Source organism: Coffea eugenioides, chromosome 11 (assembly GCF_003713205.1).
Source record: "Coffea eugenioides isolate CCC68of chromosome 11, Ceug_1.0, whole genome shotgun sequence".
Lineage (NCBI taxonomy): Eukaryota > Viridiplantae > Streptophyta > Magnoliopsida > Gentianales > Rubiaceae > Coffea > Coffea eugenioides.
Window position 1 is genome coordinate 35,867,701 of NC_040045.1, and position 7,869 is coordinate 35,875,569.

General features: G+C 36.5%; 1 long non-coding RNA gene across 4 annotated transcripts; it reads right to left on the reverse strand.

The window, feature by feature from the left end:
- Window positions 1-721: 721 nt before the first annotated feature.
- LOC113751176 lies at window positions 722-7,605 on the reverse strand. 4 transcript variants are annotated; one of them, XR_003464786.1, is made up of 5 exons: window positions 7,490-7,605; window positions 7,172-7,389; window positions 5,529-6,390; window positions 5,160-5,235; window positions 722-1,253 (listed from the first exon to the last, which is right to left on the reverse strand). It is a non-coding gene; the product is annotated as an uncharacterized LOC113751176 (long non-coding RNA). The 4 variants fall into 4 exon arrangements; XR_003464785.1 differs by having other exon boundaries at window positions 7,172-7,403; XR_003464787.1 differs by adding an exon at window positions 3,590-3,690 and having other exon boundaries at window positions 7,172-7,605.
- Between the last annotated feature and the right edge of the window lie 264 nt (window positions 7,606-7,869).

Here is a 7,869-nt window from a genome sequence, read left to right on the forward strand (position 1 = left end):
GGCAAACCAATCCAGCGACATCTCATCCCCGTTCCTGCAACAGCATCTCCAACAAGGGTGAAGACTCCTTAAGTATTTCCCGAGGTATGATAGTCTCTTATTAGTTTTTTTCCCTCCCTTTTCCTTTGAAAAATTGTCTAGAGTTACTGGTGTAGATTCTTGAAGTTGGATTTGAATGAATTTTTGTGGGTTGCTTTTGTTTTAGTTTGTTCTTACTTGATTAGGGTTACATTTGATTTGATTGATGCTAATGAATTAATTTGGCTGCTGAGTTTTGGGGGTTTTATGATTCTTGGAATCTGATTACTAATTTCTGTGGCTTTTGCCTATTGGGAACTTGAACTTGCAATTCTGACTGTCTTTCTGATTGTTTGATTGCTTCTCTCAATACTTTACTGACCCAAATCATGTGTCATCAACACATTTCTTAATTGGTATGATATCAGGATTTCAGTCCCGTAGCCATACATGCGAGTAGCTTTTACTTGTAAAATTTGCATTATGTTGATCTAATGTCTAATTGCAGAGAGAGTATTTAGCCTGTTGACTTTGATTTTATAACTAGACATACACTAAAAATTGTTCGCCTTCAACTCCCCATTTATTTGCGGGACCAAATGAAAATGTTGAGGCAAAAGGTCATTTGTCCAAAGACCCTTATAAGGTTTGCCAATTTCACCAAGTTGAAACCTCTTCAATTTGACGGGAACATAGACAAAGATAACAAGAAACCCTTCATTCAAAGGAATCCAGGCTCTAAATTCTTCAACTTATTCATGTCTTCTTTGAAACCTGAAACAGCATGTTCTTGCAAACACACAGAAAGTTTACAACCATCCTTTTCCCCTTCATTTGCTGAAGAATAGGGCAAAAAGAAACGGGGCTCAACGCTTCCAAGTAGGTTTCTTGACAGAGGAAAAACTGTAACAGGACCTCCCCAACCAAAGTCCACTGTGGAATGGCCTAAGTGTCTCCAATCAGTAATTCCACTCACCTTTGCTCCTACTGTGGTCCCTTCATGATAATTTAGCTCCTGAAAATCGATAAATGATCGAACATATTCATCAGATACATTGTATTTGCTCTTGTTGATCAATTCTGCTGTTTTATATATCGGTTGATCGACATGGTCTTCAGCCTTGGTCAGAATTCCCCAGTATCCTGCTGGTAGTGGTGGCTTGACTAGCTTTCTTATGTTGATTGCATATGCAAACTTCACTTTCTCATCAGAAGGGATCCCAGAAGCCTTAACTCTGTTTCACGAATTAAAGATCAAGTCAAGGGTAGGGACGGAATCAATTTTTGTGAAAATACATTTATATGGTCATGTAATCATGAAAATCATCCTAACAAAAATTTGTAGCTTTTTGATATAACCTCCAACATCACGTGTGCTTCCAAAATCATCCTAACATTTGGATGGAAATCTCAATCTTCTAGACAATATGATAGCCTTAACAAGATTAGATAACTGAAAACAGCCTGATATGAGTTTTACAGGTATCCCAGCACTACTAAAGGAAGTTCAAAAGCTTCAAATAACATCGTCATATGTTATTCTAAGTACAATGCCATCCAGACCTGATGGCCAATATATTGTCCAATTTTGAAGACAACTATACACGTGTTCATGAGGTCTTAACGTTTTAGGCTGGAGGAAGCATTGAAAGGACAACACATTAGCTATGACATCATGGATTACAGCTACTTAAACAGAAGGGAGCCAAGGTAAATTACAGAATATTAGTATCATGTACTCAATTTGGACAAGAAAAGCATGTGGAGGTTCATTTGTTTACCAGAAACAGAGAATTTTAATCAACAAGCATGCAGGAAAATTCATTGCGATAAACAAATAGTATAAAGGAAAGCAAACTTAGTAATACGAAATCACGATGTACATAGCTGCACAAAATATCATAAGCAAACCTTAACTGTTGTTACATTGAAGTTAATTCTAGAGATACACTTTAGTGAAGTTAACGGGAATTTACTTCCTGCCAAGAACTTGACCGATTCGAGCTTCCAATTGGACAGATTTGGGTAGTGCGATAGCCTTGTTTTTTAAACAACCTCAACAAAAGCCAATGCTTCAATGAAGAAGTATTTGCACAAACTCATCCAATGTTAAAATTTCGTCTATACATCAAAGAACTAAGATAAGCAATTTAATATTTATTTAAACAAAAAAAAAAGTTCAAACTGTTGCAGGCCAGTAACATAAGAAATCAGAAACACCAAAAACCACTTAAGATATTCCCACGTATCCGTGGCATTAAAACAAATACAAATGTCAAGTTACTCTATAGAAGTAAAATTACATGCCTTAGAAACTAAATAAAGTTCTAAACTAACTCAGAGAACACGGAAAAGCCTTAAGAGTAAGTCCAGAGTATAATCCTAATTGACGCTAAATTCTTCTTATGAATCCTGCATACTTGCAAAGTTAATGTTCCTAGTAAATGAAATCAAGTAAAAGCGGATTCACAAGGAAAGACTATAAATGATTTACAACTAAATATCAAGTTCAAATCAGTAAACCAATAGAGTAACATGAAATAATATATCCAAGAAAAGGAAGTAACAATAAATGAGATGTTGCAATAGTTTACTTTTCACATAAACTTCTTGCGTGCTTGACTAACTCCAGTGTTGCTAGAAATATTTATCTCATTAAAGGACTAAGCAAAATCAAGTTAAAATGAACAGGAAGGCGATGCACAAAATTACCTCAAGCTAAAATATCAAAATTAGTGCAAAAGGACATTAATGGCTGAATCGAGTGAGAAAAACAGGATTCGTAAAGTCTATTAGGACAAAAAATTATTACTAATGATACTAAGAACATGAAAGCGACACAAAGATTTCGATTTAATCATCCTTACACCAATAGCATTCTTTACTGGACCTAATACACAATCAAATGAATATTACCAAAAGCCGATTTAACTGAGTAACTGAAGCTACTGAATACATAGAGAAAATACAATGACTGAAATAGATCAAAAACCTAAATGGTTTGCTATATTCCAGCATATTCAAGAGGGATGAGAGAGGAATGTAGATATTCACCGATATCTCAGAGAGGAGATTGCAGCAGAGGGTGGTAAACTTCTCAATTCCCAATAATAATCTTTTCTCTAGATATCTAAGTTGTCTTTTTCTTTTGCTGCAGGAAAGAGAGTTTAGAGTTGCATGTTTTCTTGGAAAGAAATACATCGGTAGTCTCCTCAAAGAAACAAGATAGAAGGCTGTAGAAGATGGAAAACAGAGGCACTAAAATAAGTAAGGAATTGCTATAAGCAGGAGAGCTTGATGCTCTGTTTTAAGTTTTAACGGACTTAACAAACAAAATCAATGTCCAACATTGAAAGGCAAGGATATCCAATAGCTCCTACCAACTCAAGACTAACTCCACTATCTCATTGAAATGGTAATAAAACAGCCCCAAAATGGCTCTCATTTACACTATAACTGGACTATGTTGACTCAATTTTAAAACAAAATAGAATTGCAGGTTGGGCCATAATAAAATGAGATCAAGAGCACAAAACTGCATATGGGACATGAAAAGCGTTCTTAGGAGTACCTAGATACCGTAATGCTGCATATCAATATGTTTCCATAACTCGTGGAGAAATGGCTTTTATCAACTGTCCATTCATCCTTGCCCAATCCAAAGTGGAATAGCTGGGTAATGCAGCTCTCCCATATTATAAATGAAGTATACATCAAAGCAGGTTGAACAATAAGCATGGAATGTATAGTTAAATTCCCTCAAATTGAACTCATATGAAAAGGGTTAAATTCCTGGATAATCCCGACCCCAAAATATTTTAGGTTGTAGCAAAGATCATTTCAAAGTTTCCATTTTGAACAAAATAAAGCATAAATACCAAAACATTACCTAAAAAACACAGTTCAAATTGAAATCAATGACCAAAACCAAAAGAGAGAAGATTCAATAGCATTAGCTTCACAAGGAGGAAGGCCATGGAGGTTCAGTGACACCAACATAATCAACTCGAGCCTGGGGCTGCCACATGGCACTTACAATCTACAAATTGGGTGGAATATTCAATAGAGCTTCCTCTTTCCAACCTCTCCCTCAGTACCTCTCGTCAGTTACGTCTTTCCATTGTCAAGAGTTTATTGGTATTTGTATGTATTTTAATCATGCAGAAAGAGACCTTGTAGTCAACCACCTGATTTATTAAAGGATTGAATCCAAAAAATATTGTCACAAAAGGCAATTCACTGCAATAAATAACCACTTAACTTGGGATGTAAATAAATTATGAGAAAATCATCTGTCCATGAAAAGAATTAAGAAGCAAAGTGCCTGGTTTGTACTTGAAAGACCAAAAAAGAACTGTGAGTTTTAAGTATATGAGAGCAGGCGAGAAGAAGGGTAAGTCAAAGAAAGAAGAAGAGCTGCGAATGAGAGGACAGAATTCTGGAACATAAGTAGAAAACCGAAAATAGACCTTCAAAGTGATGTTTATAATTGCACGTGGGATACAGGTGGAGGAAAGAAATCGATGCCTATTTAACTCAAGCCCACGTCAGTGCAATCTCTATTGACCAAAAGCCCAAGAAATCAAGATTAACTTTTATGCTCAAACTTCAAGAAAATATTCTTCACATACATCAACAATGATCAGGTACTAACAATCGTAAATTTTATAGTACATCAGAGTATATGTTTGAAAATTTTGAAAACTAAATATTTGCAGCCTTTGGGTGTAGAAGATATAAACATCCAGCAACGATTTAATCTTAAATTAAGAAATTTAATTGGACCATTAAACTCATGATGCAACATCCACTTCAACTTTAGACCCTAATAAAGCAAAGCAGCCACTGAAGCTTTATACAATACCTATACAATATACAAATGAAGCAACTTAGAGCCGTTTGACCCCAAAAAAAAAAAATTTGAAGCTACTCATCAAGTATATTAATTGAGGCGAATACAATGTTTGAAAGCAGTTAAATTGTTTGGCTTAAACTGCAGTTTGCCTTACCCACTTTTATGGTTTTATCAACAGCCCCATATATAACTACGTCATCATATATCATTGTACTCGTAACTGCAATATAAGAAACTAAATTCCTTTAACCTTGGACAATTGTAAGGCAAAGTGATTGATATAAACCTGTTCAGAGATACCAAAGTGAGTCCCTTCCTTCCATTTGCCTTTCTTCCGCAAGTTTCAATTTTTCAAGAATTAACTGTTGGCAAAAAAGAAAAAAGTACAAATTGATTTATGGAAACCTACTGAAATAAAATCCACAAGAAAAAAAAGCATAAACGATTTCATTGTAGTAGAGAGAGAGAGAGAATTTTATGTAAGCAAAGAAGAGGAAGAGGAATGAGAGGGGATTAAGCTCCAAAAACCAAGTCCAACCGAATCTCACGAAACAAAAGCTGGTAACAAACATAGCAAGGGGCGGCAAGGGTGGTGGGCTGGAGTCTGGAGGAAGGAGGAAGGAGGGATGGTGACTAGGAGAAGAGAGAGATTTACCTTGATTCCTGAGTTGTGCTGCAAGGTGTAAGCAAGCGAAGGGGAGAAATTGGTCCGGTAATTAGAAGAGCAGGAAAGAAAGTGGTAATTAGAAGAGAGCAAGGATTGAAATTAAGAGCAAGGAAGAGAGAGAGAAGGCAAAGGAAGGAGTGTGCACCCGATTCAATGAGGCTGTCTGCGCCCACATATCCCCAAGCCGCCCAAAAATCATGCAACCAACAAACACCCCCAGAGTTCATGAAAATTACGGAGTAACCAGACCATTTCAGTGTTCATCCGAGCTTACACACTTTTAGTGTGGCTATGATATGATATCTAGTCAGAATTTACCCTTTTTTGGGATGGGTGGGAAGAGGAGGTGGACTCTCTCCCTGTTTGCGTGCAAGGTTCTACATTTCTATGCTACTCTCCGAACAGATCATGACAAAGACGTTGATAGCATAAATTATGCTGCACCTTCAGATGCCCTCCAAAACAGTATCAAAACCATGGACAACACCACGAAGAAATGGAAAGTACTAAAGCAACTATAAGAAACTTCCAGTAAAGTGAAACTTTAAGTCTGTTTATAACATATTATGGCAAAAAACCACATCAATTTCTTTTTCTCAAGTTATATGTAAAAACATAATCATACGACTGAGATCAACACTGTGAGGAAACGTGCTTCATCCTCTTTAAGATTTCAGTCCATTTGATCCATAGCTCCAGAAACTAAAGAATATATGTGAAGTTTGTAAAAGATATTAGCACTGAAATGGAATAGAATATGAACCAGTGTTTGGATCTTTCACAGCTTTGAAATTGTCAGCGCTCATTCCAAATTGACCAGAATTGCAATTTCCAATTTCCCTCAGCTTACCTGATCAAAAGGTAAACAATTCAACTTCGTGAGAGACATCATCATATGCAATTGAACACACATATAAACTGGAAATAATTGATACCCTAAAATACTTTCACCATCAACCGTATCCAAGTAAAGCAGACAAAGTTAAGCAGATTTTGCTGCAATTGTCCAGGGTTCAACAAAATGAACTCTCCTTGCTTGAGGTGCCAAATAGGGAAAAAGGAATAGGAGAAGCAGATATAACCCATAGAATGTAAGAATAAAGTCACAAACAATAATGTTGGCTGCCAATGAACTCAGAAAAAGTGACTCAACTGCACAAGGCGTGTTGAAAATATGCAGACAAACCAAGATCAGAAGTTCAATAAAAACATAAACAAAAGGATTGGAGTTGTTCTATCAGCATAGTATGGTTTCCAAAATCTACACCTTGGGTTCAGGAAAGTACAAGAATCTATTCTCATTTAATCATGATCTCCAAATGCAGCAAAGATAAACCATGAACAGCTTGAACAAATTCGCCCTCTACAACTTCAAGCACTGCCAGGCTATTAATAATTTGCAAATACTTCACTACAAAATGAGTCCATCACTTCAACACGCATCACAGGATATGATGACAGAAACAAATGTAGTTCATTCTTGAACTACCTCAGCTTAACTAAATGCAATTTGTTCAGGCACTAAATGTTATGAAGGAAAAGCAGACAAAAGCACGCTCAATTGCACAAGCACAGTAACACATACCATAAGAAATACCTTCACTCTAGTTCACATATATGGAAGTGCTTACATTTCCCTTAAACCATCCTTGTGCTAATCTCAGTAATCGTTTGTCCACTTCCACAAGCATCTATTCTTTAGCAGCACCTGAAGCAAAGCTTTATCTGCTCACATTAACCTTCCCCTTCCTCCAGAATCTTCCGAATGCACTAGCCACCTCAGCTCACACTAGCTCCTTTTACTTTTGCAAAAATTCCAGATCCTCTCCTCCTCCTCCACTCTTCTCCCCTAGAACACATTTTCTTTTGCAAAAATGAAGCATTCCTATATTTACACGTGAAGAGCAAAAAAGAATCATTTAACAGCAACTACCCAAAGAAGTTCATACCACCAATGGTCAACAATCATTTCTTCCTTCATCTTTTGACGTTTTTCATCTGCTAATGGCTTCAAGCGAACAATCTGTCTTCTAGCTTGATCATATGATGGGTCAACTTCCAAAACCTTTGTCATATCTGCATATTGTAATGAACACCAGCATAGGAAACAATAAATTGTGAAAAGCCATATGGACTATATGAGAAGATTAATGAATGCCATTGGCTTTGCGTGTGTGTGTGCTTTTGTGTGTGTGAGAAAGAGAGAGAGACAGAGAGAGAGAGAGAGAGAGAGAGAACAAGCAAGATTGCAGCCATTACACATATAATAAAGCCACCACAAATCATAGATTAGTCTTCTTATAAGCACAAGTTTGTGCTAGAAGTTGCC